Source organism: Oryctolagus cuniculus, chromosome 6, assembly GCF_051225735.1.
Source record: "Oryctolagus cuniculus isolate XC-2025 breed Fujian yellow rabbit chromosome 6, ASM5122573v1, whole genome shotgun sequence".
Classification (NCBI taxonomy): domain Eukaryota; kingdom Metazoa; phylum Chordata; class Mammalia; order Lagomorpha; family Leporidae; genus Oryctolagus; species Oryctolagus cuniculus.
Window position 1 is genome coordinate 18110893 of NC_142872.1, and position 17958 is coordinate 18128850.

Genomic DNA, 17958 nt, shown 5'->3' on the forward strand with positions numbered 1-17958 from the left:
TCTCTGGTAGAATAATTTGTCTAGTCTTTGAGTATAAGGATATTAGCAAGAATGGCTAACATTGTTCTGCTTTCAAGGCTTTCTCTGTACTGTGGATAACTTATAACCTAGAAATGGTACTCAAAAAAGTAATACTGAAAATACTACAGGAAAGAGATATGAACAAGCTTTGCTCTGAAACTATCTATGGGTATGGGGTAGTTGGAGGTTGAAATGAAACACTGCTAGTCATGGGTGTTTGTGTCAGCATTCTTGCAGCATGTCAATATTATCTATGAATTTTGGAGTTGGGTGATGGGTTCAAGTGGTCTGTTGTAGTTTTCACTCTACTTCTGTACATATTTAAAATACTCTGTATTGGCAAGCTAAAATTTTTTCTACTTGATGTATATGAGATATAGAAGTTAACATTCAAATATAACAGAGACCATAGTATATATTTAAATTTTTACTTGTTTTTTTTCTTATTTATTTTATTTTTTTAACTTTTATTTAATAAATATAAATTTCAAAAGTACAACTTTTGGATTATAGCGGCTTTCCCCCCCATAACCTCCCTCCCACCCACAACCCTCCCATCTCCCACTCCCTCTCCCATCCCATTCTTCATCAAGATTCATTTTCAATTATCTTTATATACAGAAGATCAATTTAGTATATACTAAGTAAAGATTTCAACAGTTTGCACCCACACAGAAACACAAAGTATAAAGTACTGCTTGAGTACTAGTTATTCCGTTAATTCACATAGTACAACACATGAAGGACAGAGATCCTACATGGGGAGTAAGTGCACAGTGACTCCTGTTGTTGATTTAACAATTGACACTTATTTATGGTGTCAGTAATCACCTGAGGCTCTTGTCATGAGCTGCCAAGCCTATGGAAGCCTCTTGAGTTTGCCAACTCTGATCTTATTTAGACAAGGCCATAGTCAAAGTGGAAGTTCTCTCCTCCCTTCAGAGAAAGATACCTCCTTCTTTGACGGCCTGTTCTTTCTGCTGAGATCTCACTCACAAAGCTCTTTCATTTAGGTCAATTTATTTATTTATTTTTATTTATTTTTTTTTTTTTTGCCAGAGTGTCTTGGCTTTCCATGCCTGAAATACTCTCCTGGGCTTTTTAGCCAGATCTGAATGCCTTAAGGGCTGATTCTGAGGCCAGAGTGCTGTTTAGGACATCTGCCATTCTGTGAGTCTGCTGTGTATCCTATTTCCCACGTTGGATTGTTCTCTCCTTTAATTCTATCAGTTAGTATTAGCAGACCATAGTATATATGTAATTATATAATTAAAATTAAGAGTACATGATTATATAGATATAATTAGTAGGAACCAATCTAAAAGAAGAGTAGATTAAAACTTGAAGGATAAAAGCAACCGTTAGAAGACAAATTGAAGGGCATGTTGGTGGTATTTTCAGAAGGAGACATGTAGTGACAACAAATATTATCATCCAGTCAACAATTTTTCATAACAAAGCAATAGTGGATAAAGACACAAAATATTCACATTCCAAAGTCTTGGTCCAGGAATCTGGGCATAGTTTAGATGGTTTCTCTGGATCAAGATTTTTCATGCGCAGTGAGGCCTGATCAGGACAGGATGCGCTTCCATGCACATTTATGGAGCTCTTGGCAGGTCTCAGATCCTTACTGACTGTTGGCCAGAGACATCATTTCTTTGCTCACACGTCCTCTCCACAGGGTAACTGCATGGGATGGCAGAGGTTCTCCTTAAACTCAGCTGGAGATGGAAGCTACAGTCTTTTGTGAACTAATCCCAGATCATGTGGCATTGCCTCTTCTATATTGTATTTGGTAGATGTGTGTCAGCTAATCCAGCCTGCAAGGCAGAAGGTTACATAAACGTGAGAATATCAATAGGAGGGGATTGTTTTGGCCATGTTGGGGGGTTGCATGACACAGCCTGGATCTCAGACTCTCATAGTTCATATCCCTTCCACATCCCAGGTGTATTTACCCCTCCCAAGGTCTCTAAGTCTCTCCGCTAAAGCATCAGCTCAGCACCCAGAATTTTATCCTCTAAGTCAGGTTCAGTTATGAATGAGGTGTCTCAGACTAGACCTTAAGTTCAGTTCCTTGTTTGCCTTTTCGCTGAATATATGGACCTGTGACGCTAAAGATCCATAACACACATTAGAGAAAGAGGTATAAACACTATAAATATGCACATTCCTGTCTAGGAAAGGGAGGACTTGGGGGACACGTTAGTCTCTGGTGGTCCAAAGCAGTTCTGACGTTCTGGGCAAATGTTGAAAATTCCTAATTAGGCTCAAGGCCAAGCAATAATTCTCCATGGCTTTTGGCTCTGCCATTTAGGCTTGTGTTAGTCTGCTCGGGCTCCCATCACAGAATACCACAGGCTGGGAAGTTTAAGCAACAGAAATGTATGTTTTCTGCATTCTTAGGGAAGGAGGTCCAAGTTGAAGGTGTCAGCAGGACGGCCTCACTTCCCGGCTTGCAGATGGCTGCCTTCTTACTGTGTCCTCACGTGGTCTTTCCTATGTGTGTGCATGAAGGAGCAGAGAGAGAGAGAGAGACAGACACTCAAGGGCTTCAACATGTGAACATGAATGTTGGAAGGGACAGTTCAGCCCATCTCAAGCCTGTCTGGTCCATCTGCAGATATAGCCTTCTTTTCTTGTGAAAGATTTCACCAGTTTGTTGATGAGTAGTTTTCCAAGCCTCCTCCTGACATTTTGGGGATCCAGCTTCCTCTTTGTCCTTTGTTGCCGCCCGTCCTTTTCAACCCGAGGTGGCGGCAGCACGCCTTTCATCTCCGAGGGCCTTCGGTGCGACTGAAGTGTTCTCTGAGGCACCACCTTTGATCTCTCTGCGGTTGGAAGAAAAGCTTTTGCCGTCACATCCTGAGTTTCACCTCTTCACCATGGTTTCCTGGCTCTGCTCCGAATTTAATTTCTTCGCTTGGAAATCATTTCCACACATTGTGTGCCATTCGACGAGGCTGAGAATTTTGAAACCCATCAAATCCTAACTCTATTCTGCTTACCAGTCCTTTCCTCAATTTATGTCTCTCCTTTTGTCTTTTACTACAAGTGGCAAGAACAAACCAGGTGGCATTTTCGACATTTTGCTTGAAAATTGCCTTGGCTAGCACACCCCGTTCATTAGGCGCATGTTCTGCTTTCTCAGTGCTGCAGGTGTGCTGAGCTCCTGCCACTGAGTCATGACGACCTCTCTTACTCCACTTCCAGGAACACGCGTGTCTCCTGCAACCCCCTCACCAACAGCATCCTCCAAGGCTAAATTTATACAAATCGCTTGTTCAAGGACACTTAAGCTTTTTCTACCATGCTCCTTAAAAGTCTTCCACCTTCTGCCTACCATCCAGCGCAAAAGACATGCCCAAATTTTTAGGTATTTATTAAATCAACATTTGCTTTTCAGTACAGAAATTCTGAATCAGAGAAGTAGAACGCGTGTATGTGTGTGTGTGTGTGTGTGTGTGAGTGTGTGTGCACTATGAAGATACTTCTTAAAGTTCATGGAAAGTTGAATTAAAATATAAATTCATTTTGATACAAAAATTTTCTGAGATTCATGCATATAAGGGTCTTCAAAAAGCTTATAGAAAATGTGTATTATGAAAAAAAGCATGGATTTCAAAATTTTTTGTAACAAAAATAAACATTTCAATTCCATTTTCTGTGATCTTTTGGGAGTACTCTTTTGTGTAAGTGTATAAATATGATCTGACCTTAAGCAATTGTGCACAGTGATTAAACAGCCTCTGTAAGGTGACCACCTTCATGTCTGACACTAGAGTTGGATAAGGGTAAGGTTGGGGGAAAGGCAAGGGACCCATTAAAATTGGAATAAACTGGTCGGTGTTTGTTTGCCTCTTACCTTGCTGCTATGGTGGTAGGCAGAAGGGTCCACACGTGTGGCTGAAGCGTGACCAAGCTAAAGGTGGAAGCAGGTGCAGGTCGGGTTCTCCTTCTTACCTACAAGATGAATTCACAGAGCAGCAGGAACATAGACTACAAAGTAGCTGAACTTGACTTCCACATCACACACAAGATTCTTTCTTGGGGCCCAGCCTCACCAGAAAGAAAACCCTGGGAATTGTAGTTGAGAAAAGTGATTCTGAGAAATGTAGCCTAGCCCAGTAGACACATTTGTGTCCTCAAGGAAAGTAAAAGAAATATTGGGATAACGAAGAGCTTTGCAGGTGGTAACTTCTGTCAGAAAAGAAAACAGTGGAGTCCTGGGAATTTAATGGTAACGCAAGAAGAAATAAATATGGGCATATGTTTTGTCTGAACCAGACAGGAACTGGCGTTGGAATATTCATCTCCAAGAGGGGTCTGAGTGGGTGAACAGTAGGAATATCTCTAGAAAATCAGGCAGCCCACACGCGGGCTAGAAGAGCTTGTCCTGGTTGACTTGTTACAGGTAGAAATAGCCAAGTATGTGTCTATGATGGAAGCAGGACCCAGACACTGCGTTGTAATTTGCTTGGTTAGTGTTTGTGCACTAGAAGATTCATTTGGGCATAATGCTTTACAGAGAACCTACAGGGTGTTATTTCCAGGATAGTTAAGTGAATAAGGGAAAAAGAATGTCTATAATACTGCGTTCATGGTCTAAGAAAGGAATTTAAAAAGACATAGATGTGTTTAATGAAGCGTACCAAAAGAAACTGAGGAAGGACAAAATAATGAGATTTTTACCTGATGGTGTGGTATGAGGGCTGTGACACTTTTGAGAACATATACTTGTTTTTCTTTTCAAAAAAAAAAAGCATAGCTCTGACTTTTAAACCATAGCAGTATTTCATACACCCACAAAAATTAATCTGTGAATCAATCAAATCAGCCAGGATGTGTTAGGGGTTGGGAGGCAGAGGGAAGAACTCCAAATTAATGCAAATATGAACAAAGGAACTTAAGTAAATCACATAACCACATTGAACGGGGTGGGAAGGAAAGTTCAGGGTAAGGAACTTCGCAAAACGTTGGTTTGGCTGGGTGCTGGAAGGTTACAGAGCAATAGAACTCTGCACCAACATCATACTGTAGTTAGTAAGTTTGCTTTTCAAAGGAATGTGTGTTAGCCATTCAGAAACTACTTTTTGTGTATTCTAGATTTGAGCAAATATGTAAATATACTTTTATTAAATGTTTGTTTATCTGAGAGGCAGAGAGAAGAGGAGGAGAGGGGAGTTCTCATTCACAGGCTCATCGCCTAAATGCCCACAGCAGTGAAGGCTGGGCCACGACTGAAGCCAAGGCCGGGAACTCAATCCAGGTCTCGCACAGCAGTGACAGGAGTCACCACTGCCTCCCAAGGTCTGCACCAGCAGGAAGCTGGAGCCAGGAGCTAGGGCTAGCAATCAAACCCAGGCAGTGGGGAGTGGGACACAGGCATCTTAACCAGCACCTTCACCTCTACACTGAATGCCTAACCCAGCAAATGTGTGTTAAATAATTTGAGATAGACTCCTCACAGACAGGGAAAATAGCTATAAATGGAGAAACCAGGAAGGGTAGAACAAACACAGAACACTCTAGTATTATTAAATGGGTATCAGAGTTATGACTATTTTAAATACAGATGAGTATATAAGGGATTTTCAAAAAGCTCATGGAAAACACATATTGTGCAAAAACAGTTCATGAATTTCAATTATTTGCAATAAAATAGTTTTTCTTTTAGCTCCATTGTGCATGAATTTTTTGAAATACCCTCGCCCATAGAGCTGTGTTTGTATGTAAAGACATGTATCTCTTAGTTATAGTTGCTGATTAGGCCCAGAAGGAATGACATTCTATCAAACATCATTCTTCAATAAAAGGAAGTAAGGCTCTTTGAAGAAATGACTGATTCCTGGCAGAGGAAGAGAAAGGATAGGAGGATCCAGGAACATATTATAGAGCCAGAAAATAAGGAAATGTTCAAAAAAATGATGAGGGTACATCAAAAGGACCCATGAGCCAGCTTGAAAGCATTTCAAATGCCAAAAATGGAATTACTTGGATGATGAAATTAAAAAAGTATAGTAGCTACAATCCACAGAATAAAAGAATTATCAATGCTTCCATTTGTGAACAAATAGATGATTGTACAAAGGGCTAGCTCCTCTCTACAGTAGAATTCAACTTAGTATATAAAAGAAATGATACAAACAGAAAAGAAGCCAACTGGCAAACACCCCAGTAACATCTGATGCGGGCAGGAATCACTCATGGATGTGAAAATTAGTGAAGGAAAGTGTGATGGCAAAGAGGATGTTTGTATAGTCTCAAAATCTCTCTCTGCAAGATAGCTATTCATCAGAAAGAGATAGTAACTGCTCTGTGGTGAGAAGGCGACATCCTCACCCAGGGGTCGGGGTTGGCATCACAAGTAATGGGGCATCTTGACGTTGTGTGCATACCTCCTGACACCATGCACCAGTGAGGGAAACTGTCATTTATTTGATATTTTTGCAAAAAAAGTGAATACTTGAATCACGTGAAAGGTTAAAGAAAATTGAGAGGCATTCTGTAAAATGACTAGTCAGTGTTCTTCAAAGGAGTTTAGGTCATGAAAAACAAAGCACATGGGAGGAACTGTCCCAGAGTAAAGGTGACAGAGATAGCAACTGAATGCAATGTGGCTTCCTGGATTGGATTGTAGACCAGAAAATGGACATTCATGGAAAGCTGGCCAAATTTGAACAAAATATATAGATAATAGTACAGTACTTTGGGGAAGCCCAGTAAAAGGTTTGCAGACATAGCACAAGGATTGTGTTTATAACTTGTTTTGGGTGACATTAAAATAAAATAAGATTTTTATAAGACTTCAATAATTTATCAAGGAGTAATTATACCAAGAAGACCTGGATTTTAAGGGCATGGGCCAGAAAATGGGCTGTAATGGAACAAGTTAGCAGGTTGAACGCATCACCTTACCCTTCCCAACCTTTCCAACTGGAGAGCCCCCAAGATATACTGATTATGGTCAGGAGAACTTGGCCTACATTGAGTTTTGAATATTTATGTTGAATTGCTCACTTTGTTTATTTTTTATAGATAGGAAAGTAAAATTCAAAGTTAGAAATATCTTCCAGAGCCCTATCATTTAGATGTCAATTACATATTTATAGAACTTGAGACAAATTATTCATTTGTAGATCACTTTTCACAGTTATTAAATAATAGACTGATAAATATTTAATATTACCTACTCAAGTAAGCAGTGATGTATAACAGAGAAAGGCTTGTCTCTAAGTTTTGATGCTGGCATTCTGCTATGTTAGTGGAATGTTAATACCACTATATTACATAAACGAATCAAAACGAAATAAAAAGGAGCAGATCTGGTACCAGGGCCACAAATCCAAGCTTTGACCAGGGGTAGGGAGAGAAGGAAACTCGTTCCAAGTGTGGTGAGGGACACGGGAGAAGGCAGAGGCCTCCAGATCAGATTGTAGGAGGAGGATGTAAACAGGGGTGCAGTTGAGGTGTGTGCAGATACCCCAGGTTTGTCTTCCAAGCCAGTGAATCTGCAAAAATCCAGGCGTTTCTAGACAGTCCTGATTCTAAATTGGAGTCATTTCATAGGAGTTAGAGCAATGTGATCTATCCAGTTTGGTGATGAACTTCAGTCAATTGGGAGAGTATAGTACATAGCATATATTCATTCCTACAGAATAATAGCAAAGGAAAAAGGGTAGTGGTGAGTAGTGGAGTATAGAATAGTTGGTAAGAGGCCAGCGCTGTGGCTCACTAGGCTAATCCTCTGCCTGCGGCGCCAGCACACCGGGTTCTAGTCCTGGTCAGGGCGCCGGATTCTGTCCCGGTCGCTCCTCTTCCTGTCCAGCTCTCTGCTGTGGCCTGGGAGTGCAGTGGAGGATGGCCCAGGTGCTTGGGCCCTGCACCCCATGGGAGACCAGGAGAAGCACCTGGCTCCTGGCTTTGGATCAGCGCAGTGCGCCGGCCGCAGCGGCCATTGGAGGGTGAACCAATGGCAAAAGGAAGACCTTTCTTTCTGTCTCTCTCTCTCTCACTGTCCACTCTGCCTGTCAAAAAAAAAAAAAAAAAAAAAGTGGGTAAGAGGACATTTTGTGATCAGGTAAATTCTGGTCCAGCTTCTTACCACATCAGAGCTTTGGAATGATGACAACTGCTAATTCTGATACTTGGTTTTAGCATAGTGAAACCTAACTCCTAGAGGTTTTGTGCTGATTAAATGAGGAAATGAATGGCAGCATCACAACACAGGGTATGCATTCAATAAACGCCAGACTGTTTATATCACTTTGCAGTGACGATGGTGTTTGGGCCACATGTAAAACGACTGATGTCTGCAGACAGACTTGTTCTGTGTAGACATTGCATAGCAAAGCATGTATTAAAATATAAAGAGCTGAATGATGGGGAAATCTATAGCTTGATGAGCTTTGGGAGTTTCAGGCTTCAATGCAGACACTACAGATCCTTGGTTAAATCCAGAAAAATTACTTCTGATCTCTCTGTCCACAGGTAGAAAGGGAGCTAGAATACTCATTTTGTAGTTCAAGAAATGATGAGAATTCAGCTAGCGTAGGGTTTCTCCGTAGCGGCTCGATGGGCGTTTTGGGTCACGTCATTCTGGACAGTGGCCTCCAGAAAGATGTGTGCGTAGATAAAGGGAGGGGAGAGGATGACATCACTGGCCATCGAGGGAGCCAGAAGATAAATGCCGCAGGTTTGCTTCTCAAGGCCATGGGCTGATGTTCAAAAATGTAACATGATTTTCTACAGTCAAAATACATAGCTTTCAGCCTTCATTTGTCCACATGCACAAATATATGCATCACTTTATTCTAGACGAACTCAGAGAAAATATGGTCATTCGTTTATAATCCAGTCACATTCTGGATAGAACTTTCTCTTTGGCTTGTCTTTCTTCTCCATCTCTCTTGGTCTGAATCTAAATTGGAAGCATGAGATAGGCTGATAAGGGAACCGATTTGAGAGCCACACAGTCTTGCTGGGAAGGAAGCCATCTGTTTCTTCGTTTTGGCTTGATTTGATCCATTGCTAATGTTCTCTGAGCGCGGCTAATCTGATCTGGTTTCCAGGCACATCTTACGCTTTACCACCTTCCAAAATGCACAGTCAGCCTCTGCCCGGGGCTCATCCACTGGAGGTTTGTGATGGTGGCACAGTCTCCAGTCATGTTTTCTAGTCCAAAATCTGGTTTCTTCGGGTTTGCCTTTCCACGTTCTCAGCCCTTCTCTCCCATCCTGGGATCCGGGATTCAGGGAGGTTCAAGGGCTTGTGTCCCCAACACGGTCTCGTTGCCATCTGTGCTCTACATTCTCTCCTCATGAGGGACCCTGGCTGCACCTCCCCAGGTCCTGACTGCAACAGTGAGATGCTCATCTACAGGTCTCTCCCTACCTCCGACGTGATGGTGCCAGGGAATTCTCTAAGCAAGTTGTTGTCTTCTTTAGAACACAAGCAATGTGCACCTTTTGTTATCAGAAACCCGAATCAAAGCGAGAATTCTGTATCTTTCCCCACCTTCGGCTGGGTGGACGTGGGGAGGGTCAGGAGTCGGGCACACAGACAAGTCTGTACGTCCTGATTCTTCCATGTCTTTTCCCTTTCCTTCACAGTTCAGCTGGGTTTTCTGGTGTGTAGCCGGGGACAAGGCTGCGTAGACTTCACCAGGTTTCCTCTCCTGTCAGATTTTTTTTTTCAGTTTCTTTTGTCAGTGCATTACATGTGCAATAGCACTGTTTTATTTAGGAGCCAAGGACTTGGAGTCATTACTCCCCAGTCCCATTAGAGAGTTGGCCCTAGGTGAGGGGCAGGCCCGTGTTCCATGACGCCACAGTGTGGGCACAGGAAGAAGAGGAAGGAATGAACTGGGATCCCAATGTATCTCCCTGAAAACTTGAACATTATTCAGATCTTATGTGGCTTCTGAAGAAAATCCTTCCTTCCACTCGGATTTCTGCTAACAACGGCTTACAGGCTGCCCTGAAAAAGATGCTCAAGTCCAAAGCACTCTAAAGAAAATGAAATCCCACTGTTGCACATTATTCTGTAAGTCGCAATAATATCTTAATTTTTCATTCCTGAGACACAAGGCTCCTGACTAATGAAAACAAATACGCCTCATTTTCTAAATCTTTACTGTTTCTGATTTACCATGCCATAATGGCAAGCTTTTCAAAGGCCAAGTCAACAGCTGGGTTTGCTTCTGCAGATTTGCCGTTACTGTTTTCCAACATGGCTTGGTGTTTTTAGAGTCAGTTGTCCTTGGCTTTCAAAGTTTCTTTGCTAGAGATAAATGTAAAACTATATTTCAATTTTAATTATTTGTTTGAAAGTCAAACAGAGACAGAGACAGTGACAGAGACAGATACAGACACAGAGATCTTCCATCTACTGGCCGATTTCCCAATGCCTGCGAAAGCTGGGGCTGGGTGAAGCAGAAGGCAGGAGCATGGAACTCCATCTGATACTCCCCTGTGGATGGCAGAGACCCAAGTACTTGAGCCATCACCTGCCTGTTCCAGAATGCACGTTCACAGGAAGCCAGAAGCAGAAGCAGAGTTAGAAGTTGAACCTGGGCGCTCAGAAATGGGCCACAGGCACCCTGAATGTTGGTAACTGCTATGCCAAAGCTTGCCCCTAAAGCTGTATTTTAAAAAGGCAAATGGCAAAGAAAGAACAGTATAGAACAAATACACAGATTAGATGACTAATTGTATGTATTGTTAATACCAAATTGAACAATTTCCCAGACTATCTTTCTTGTAAATGAAGATAAATCCAATGGATAATCCAAAATCATGTTCTCCAGTACTTACTTTTATTGTTATTTTATTATTTTTTATTAAAAAAAGTATTTTTTATTAAAAGCCATATTGAAGCCCTTTAAGTTGAAATTTTAATACTTTCTGCCAATAACCTAATGAGTAATTATAAAGTCAAGACAAAGTCCTTCTGTTTCTCAGACCACGTCCAGTGGCATATTTCCCTCATTCCGTTTCAGGTGGGATATCATTCAGTTACAACCCATTTAACGTGACTATTTTAATGGGACACTTTTATTGTTATTTTATTATTTTAGCCCAACAGGACCTCGATTTTGTCAGTATTCCATCTGCCTATTCACTTATTCAGCAGATGATAAGGAAGCACTTACTGCTAGTTGAGACCTTCCAATCTCAAGGAGCTTAGAATAGTTTCTAATTCTATAGGATGATTTAATTTTCTGCATAAGAAAATATCTTGGGGCCGGCGCTGTGGCGTAGCGGGTAAACCTGCAGCCTGCAGTGCCAGCATCCCACATGGGCGCCTGTTTGAGTCTTGGCTGCTCCACTTCCGATCCAGCTCTCTGCTGGCTCTTGGGATGGCCCAAGTCCTTGGGCCCCTGCACCCATGTGGGAGACCCAGAGGAGGCTCCTGGCTCCTGGCTTCGAATCGGCTCAGCACAGGCCGTTGTGGCCAACTGGGGAGTGAACCAGCAAATGAGGAGCTCTCTTTCCCTCTATGTCTCTGCCTCTCCTTCTCTCTCTGTGTAACTCTTTCAAATAAATAAACAAGTCTTTAAAAAAGTAAGAAAATACCTTATTTGATATAAGAATTTTTTAGAGACTCTAGAACACTGTCTAAATAGTACTACATTTGTAAACATCTTCAAAGAGTTACTTTTTCATGAACATGTTTAAAACTTAAAAGAGCATTGTAAGCTTCTTCATATATGAATAATGTTTGCTTGAATTTTACATATGTGTTTTCTCTTCATGTTTAGCAGAGAAGATACAAGGAACTTCAAAAAGTTCATGGAACATAGTATTAAAGATAAGTTTATTTTGATGCAAAAATGTTAGAATTCTATGCATTTGAGAGGTCTTCTAAAAGTTTATGTAAATTCATATAATGTAAAAAACTATGCATGGGTTTTTGTATTTTTACACAAAAAGTAATTTAGTTTATAATTCTGTTTTCCACGATTTTTTAAGGTACCTTTTATGGGTGGGTTGTGCTGGGAGAAGTGTCTCAGCAATGTTTGTTAAAGGTAATCCTGCCCTGGAAGAGTATACAGGAGTAGGAGTCAGGCTAGGAAATCCCCTAGCACGTGGTTGCTTGAACCAAGAGCTACGTTTAATATTAGGCTTGGAAGACAGACACCGGCAGCCTCCCAGGGAGGCCGTGCTCCCTGTGTGTCATAAGACTCCAACTGGGAGGACATGGGGATCACTCAGCTGCGGACCAGCAGAGGGAAGTAAATATTTATGCCAGAAGGATACACACTTACAGCAATAACATCACCCCTGCTCAGCCACCCCCGCAGATAAACAGATACTTTAGAGTCCTCTCAGAAGGACGTCATTTGCAGGATTGCATTTTACTTTAAATAGATTTGAGTAGGATGTTGAAGCAGGCCTCCAGAGAGACAAATAAGCCAGGTATCTGATCATTCTTCGGATCATTTAACAGAGCCCTACCCAACATTTTCTTGTGGGCAGAGATTCACTTGAAGAATCTGAAATAAATAATACCAGCCACTCTCTTCTCATCAGCATGCTCTGCCTAGCCGGTGTCTGGAACGTGGTGGTTCTCAGCCCAGCTGGGGGAACTTTATTCAGTATTAAGGACAACTTTGTATCTTCCATTCACTTTGACAATTGAAAGGCAGCACTAGAGAAACTCATGGGCTTCTGTGCCTCCACCTTCCAGGCCATTAAGGAGGACATAGAGAACAGAAACCCAATTAGCTGTCTTCACCCCTTGCTTGAAATGGCACTCAAATTGCCAGTCTTCCTTCCCGAATTCAAAAGAGATCTAACCATTAAAATCCAGCTCTGTTTAGAAAGTGGGAGCATGTCACAGCTCAGCAGTTTTCCACGTCCAAGCTGAACAGTGGGCTTGCGAGCAGCGTTCTTGCTAGAGGAGAGCTGGTTTCTAAGCTTGCTGGGACTCTTTGCCTTTGATTCTTCACACGTTCTGCTGGACCTGGTCGGGATATTTTGCCGTACTGAAGCCCATGCCATCGTTTTCTCAGCATAAGTAAGATGTTCTAGGGAATTAAGTCACATTCATGGATTGCATCCATCTCGATTATTTTTTGAGAAGTGCTGCTCTTGCAAGTGTCCCATTAAAATAGTCATGTTAAATGGGTTGTAACTGAATGATATCCCACCTGAAACGGAACGAGGGAAATATGCCACTGGATGTGGTCTGAGAAACAGAAGGACTTTGTCTTGACTTTATAATTACTCATTAGGTTATTGGCAGAAAGTATTAAAATTTCAACTTAAAGGGCTTCAATATGGCTAAGAATCTTTCTTAGCCTCACAGAAACAAAGGAGAGATTCCTCGTTCACGGGATGTTCTAGAGGAAACATAGTTGTTGTTGTTGTTGTTTTTTAAGATTTATTTATTTATTTGAAGTGAGAGTTACTCACAGAGAGAAGGAGAGGCAGAGAGGGAGAGGCAGAGAGAGAGAGGTCTTCCATCCACTGGTTCACTCCCCAACTGGCTGCAATGGCTGGAGCTGAGTCAATCTGAAGCCAGGAGCCTGGAGTGTCTTCCAGGTCTCCCATGCAGGTGCAGGGGCCCAAGGACTTGGACCATCTTCTATTGCTTTCCCAGGCCATAGCAGAGAGCTGGATTGGAAGTGGAGCAGCTGGGACTTGAATCAGCACCCATATGGGATATTGGCACTGCAGATGGAGGCCTTACCTGCTATACCACAGCCCTGGCCCCAAAACACAGGTTCTTGTCAAGGAGGTGTTCACGTTTTCCAGGTGTCTTGGAATGCAAGGAACCATAGTGCCAGTCAGGGAAAAGGAGAAGTCTTTGAATAATCATTTTCCATTGTGTGAAGTTAGGGAATCCTCTGTCTTTAAAGAAACAATATATGAGATAAAATGATGGAAGAGACCTTCAAGCATCTCAGAAGTCAACTTCAGAAACTGTAAAGTGAGAAAAAACATGCTTTGTAAGCTCTCTTCCTGTACCTCTTAGGACTGAGAGAATTATAACTATTTCAGGCCTGCCCGTCCAATGCTAGTCTCCTTGTAGATACTTAGCAGAACTTGAACATCAAATGTCGCTGAAGTTCTGACACAGTGGCCAGGCACCATCGCATGAGTTACAGCTGGGGAGGGGCGCAACCGAGGGGGGCCATTGTCGAGTGTAGAGCTGACTCAGGGCCAGAGGCTACCATGAACGCTTCAACCTACAGACAGCTGCATGTTCAGTCTTCCTCCAGAGACAGCGGTAGGACTGTTAGACTTCCACATTGTCTCAGAGTTTCTGGATTTCCTGTGTCATAAATTCCCTCCCTGAGACTTTGAAAGCAGCCCACATTCAAGGACAAGGCGCCGTGTAAAAGCAAGATTTAATTAGGGACCCAGGAGGTGGTGAAGATTTAGTGTTATGCAATCAAATTAAATATTCTTCTGCAGCTTTTTGTTTTCTTAACCACTTAGCAAAGGTACTCAGAATATAAATAAATCTAATGGAGAATAAACCCAAGCGATTAAATCAATAGTGGCCAATGCTGTGACCTTTTCAAGGGTAGTTGATTTTCCATTTTTGTCTGAATCCATTTTCAGAAGAATGAACTTCAAAATAACATGAAAAGTTGTTTGATCCGCTGTGTAAAACTCAGAGTTTTGTCAGAAAGAGTCAGATTGTGCCATTATGTGTAAGGATTTCCTGCATATTTTTCTGCAGAGTTCTTTACCTCGGAAAGTTCTAAGTGCTGCAGTGGGAGAGCTGCAAAGCGCTGGGTTGTGGTTCTGACTTCATTAACTCATTTATGCACTCATCCACTCACTCCTTGTTTCCACAAATATTTGTTGGTGAATGTGGCCTGCTAGGCACTGTTCTGAACACAAGCGATACAGTCTTGATAAAAAAAAAAAAAAGAGAGAGAGAGAGCCAGAGAGACCACCTTTGTTCTCTAAGCCTCAGTGTTGAGGAGGAGACAGGTGCATCCAAATGACTGATGCTATAGACACTTTAGAGGTCCATGTGCTGATAGGGGACCTCAGCCAGTCTACACACTCATGGAAGGTTCCTGGGACGGAGCATTTAGGCTGAGACCTGAAGGATGTGTACATGAAGAGAAGGCAAGAGCATTCTCAGTAGAAGGAAAAGCACATCCAAAAGTCACAAGTCAGGGGCAGGCATTTGGTCTGGCGGACACTGCCCATTTTCCATATTGGAGTACCCGAGTGTGATGTCCAGCCCCAGCTCCTGGTGCCAGCTTCCTGCTGACGCATGCCCTGGGAGGCAGCAGTGATGGTGCCAGTGGTTGAGTCCCTGCCAACCACCTGGTTTGAGTTCCCAGCTCCCAGCTTCAGTGCTGCACAGTCCAGGCTGTTGAAACCATCTGGGGAATGAACCAGCAGATGAGAGCTTGCTCTCTCTCTTCCTGTCTCTGTCTCTTTCTCTGAATCACAAAACAAAATAAGGCAGGGCAGAAGAAAAGCAGAGGCAGGGTATTCTGGAGACATTACAGAGAGCCCAATGTGCCTGGGAACCGTAGCCCCTAGTAGTGGTAACCCCAGTCAGATCTGGATTTCTGAGTGTCATTTTTGACTAAAAAGAAATAGGACTCCCTGGACGAAAGGCCAGATACCTCAGGACAGCCTGTACCAGGAAGCACTGAAAAGAATAGAAGAACATGGCACTTGTCAAAACATCAAAACAAAGCCACCTTGAAGGGGTTAACTTTGACCAAATTTTTGATAGTTTGAGCATCAGAGGGACTGGCATTGTGGTGCCGGGGTTAAGTCACCAGTTGTGGCAGCCACATCCCATATGGATAACAGTTCAAATCCCTCTGCTCTGCTTCCGATCCAGTTCCTGGCAAATGGGATATGCTGGATGATGGTTCAAGTGCTTGGGCCCCTGCTGTCCATGGGGGAGGTGCGGGTGGAGTTCCTGGCTCCTGACTTTGTCCTGGCCCAGAACTGACTGTTGTGGACATTTGTGGGAGTAAACCAGCAGATGGAAGATTTCCTTCTCTCTCTCCCTCTCCCTCTCCCTCCCTCCCTCCTGCTCTCCTTCTCCCTTTCTCCATCCCTCCCCCATCACTTTTCCTTTCAAACAAATAAATCTTTAAAAAAGTAATGATAATAGCACATTATAAAGCGTTGATTAGGAAACCTGGGTTTGCATTGATATAATTATTATACATGCATAAAATAAATCATCTTCTTGCACTTAGTCTGAAATTATCTCCCTACAAAATATTTGTAAGTGACAAAGTGATAAAGAATGCCTTGTAGTGGAGATCCCTGATGGACACCATCATAAGACATCAGTGTTTGCACCATTGGTGCTAGTGTGCGTTGGCGTTGTGTGTGCTGTTTCATTGTAATCAGTGAGAAGGACACAGCATCTTTCCCCTAGTGGTCTCACCAAAGAGTACAGCTACTGGGAAGAGTGCAGACAGGGGCCATTCTCCAGAATTAAGCAGCTTCAAATCTTAAGTTTCAAGATCATGAAGTCAAGAAGTGAGAAGCTGTTCCAGGTTGAAGGAAACTCAAGCAACAAGGTTGACCTAATGCAACACCTGGCTTCAAACTGGATTTTCTGATGGCAAGGGAAATTATTATTATGCTTTTATTATTGTTATTATGCTTTGCAAAAGTTGAATGGATCTCGGGGGTAGACTGATGTTGAGCTCCTGGTCTTGATGGTTGTGTTGTAAATGTGTAGGGTGATGTTCTGGTCCATGAGAGGCTCCCTGCGGTATTTGGGGATGATGATGGGTTGTGTCAGCAGCGTGTGTATGCCCTGCACCATGAACTCTTAGGAGTGCAAGATTGCTTTGAAATAACAACAAATTGGTTGGTTAATAAAGAGAAAAAGTGAGAAACCTTGTGCTGAAGGCTGAACTCCAGGTGTCAGCTCCTGCAGTGTCTCCTGGAGCTGGGGTCCTCTGCGAGGCTCGTCCTGTTGTGGGCAGAGCTCAGCTCTTCGTGGCTGTAGGACCGAAGTGCCCACTTGCTGCTGGCTGCCGTCTGGGGACAGAGTCAGCTCCTAGGAGGCCTTCGGCTCTTGGCTGATGGCCCCTCTGTTGTAGCCGTGGTCAGCCTCCCTCAGTCAGATCCCCTTCGCCGTCAGAAGCTCTCTCCTGTTGCCATCAGAGAAGGGGCCCCTTTCAAAGGGCTGCTGCAATTAGGTTGGGCCAACCACACACCCCCTCACTTAAGGTCAATTGATTAGCAACTTAATATCTGCAGTAACTGTCTTGCCAAGTAATATGACACAGTTGTGGGACTGACATCAGGGACATGAGAGTGTGGGGTGGCCTTAGAACTCTGCTGGCCACAGGATGGATGAGAGAAATGAGGTGGGGTGTGGGGAGCAACTGAGACTAGACTAAGTTACTGGAATTAAGACTTATTCTATGCATCTGCTCTCCCACAATATGGCGCTGAGAGAGACCAAACAACTTCCACACAGCCACACAGCTGCCTCGCCAACTTGACTGATAAGCTGCAGGAGCTGATCCTGCTCCTGATCGGAGGAGAGCAGCGTGCTTGGCGTGTGGGCAGCAGAGCATGGATTAGTGGAAGAGGACTATAAAGGAGGAGAGAGACAACATGCACCAGGAACATCTGAGGGAAACATCTGAGGAACCCCTGAGAGCCGGCCGGCGGTGTGCCGCTCCTCTGCGGAAGCGGGGAAAGCGGCGGTGGGGGGGGGGGGGGGGGGGGGGGCCCTCCCGGGGGGGCCCGCCCCTCCACGAAGGTGGAGGGGCCGGCAGCTAACCCAGAAAGAGCGGGCAGAAAGAACAGCGCAGGGTCTAGTGTCGTTCCTCTGAGAATGGGGGAGAGACAGTGGGGTCTGCTGTCGGACAGTGCAAGGGAACAAAGGAAAAGCGAAATTATGTCCCTGTGATTTGTGATCAGGGCTTGCGGAGTTCCCAGCCATGCTCTCTGGGACGGCTTCAGCGGG

At 43.4% G+C, this 17958-nt stretch overlaps 1 long non-coding RNA gene across 4 annotated transcripts; it reads right to left on the bottom strand.

The window, feature by feature from the left end:
- Nucleotides 1-613: 613 nt before the first annotated feature.
- LOC149126042 (uncharacterized) lies at nt 614-17453 on the bottom strand. 4 transcript variants are annotated; one of them, XR_016235333.1, is made up of 4 exons: nt 16875-17453; nt 13443-13952; nt 3890-3987; nt 614-1844 (listed from the first exon to the last, which is right to left on the bottom strand). It is a non-coding gene; the product is annotated as an uncharacterized LOC149126042 (long non-coding RNA). The 4 variants fall into 4 exon arrangements; XR_016235334.1 differs by having other exon boundaries at nt 13720-13880; nt 16875-17452; XR_016235332.1 differs by having other exon boundaries at nt 13720-13952; nt 16875-17452.
- Between the last annotated feature and the right edge of the window lie 505 nt (nt 17454-17958).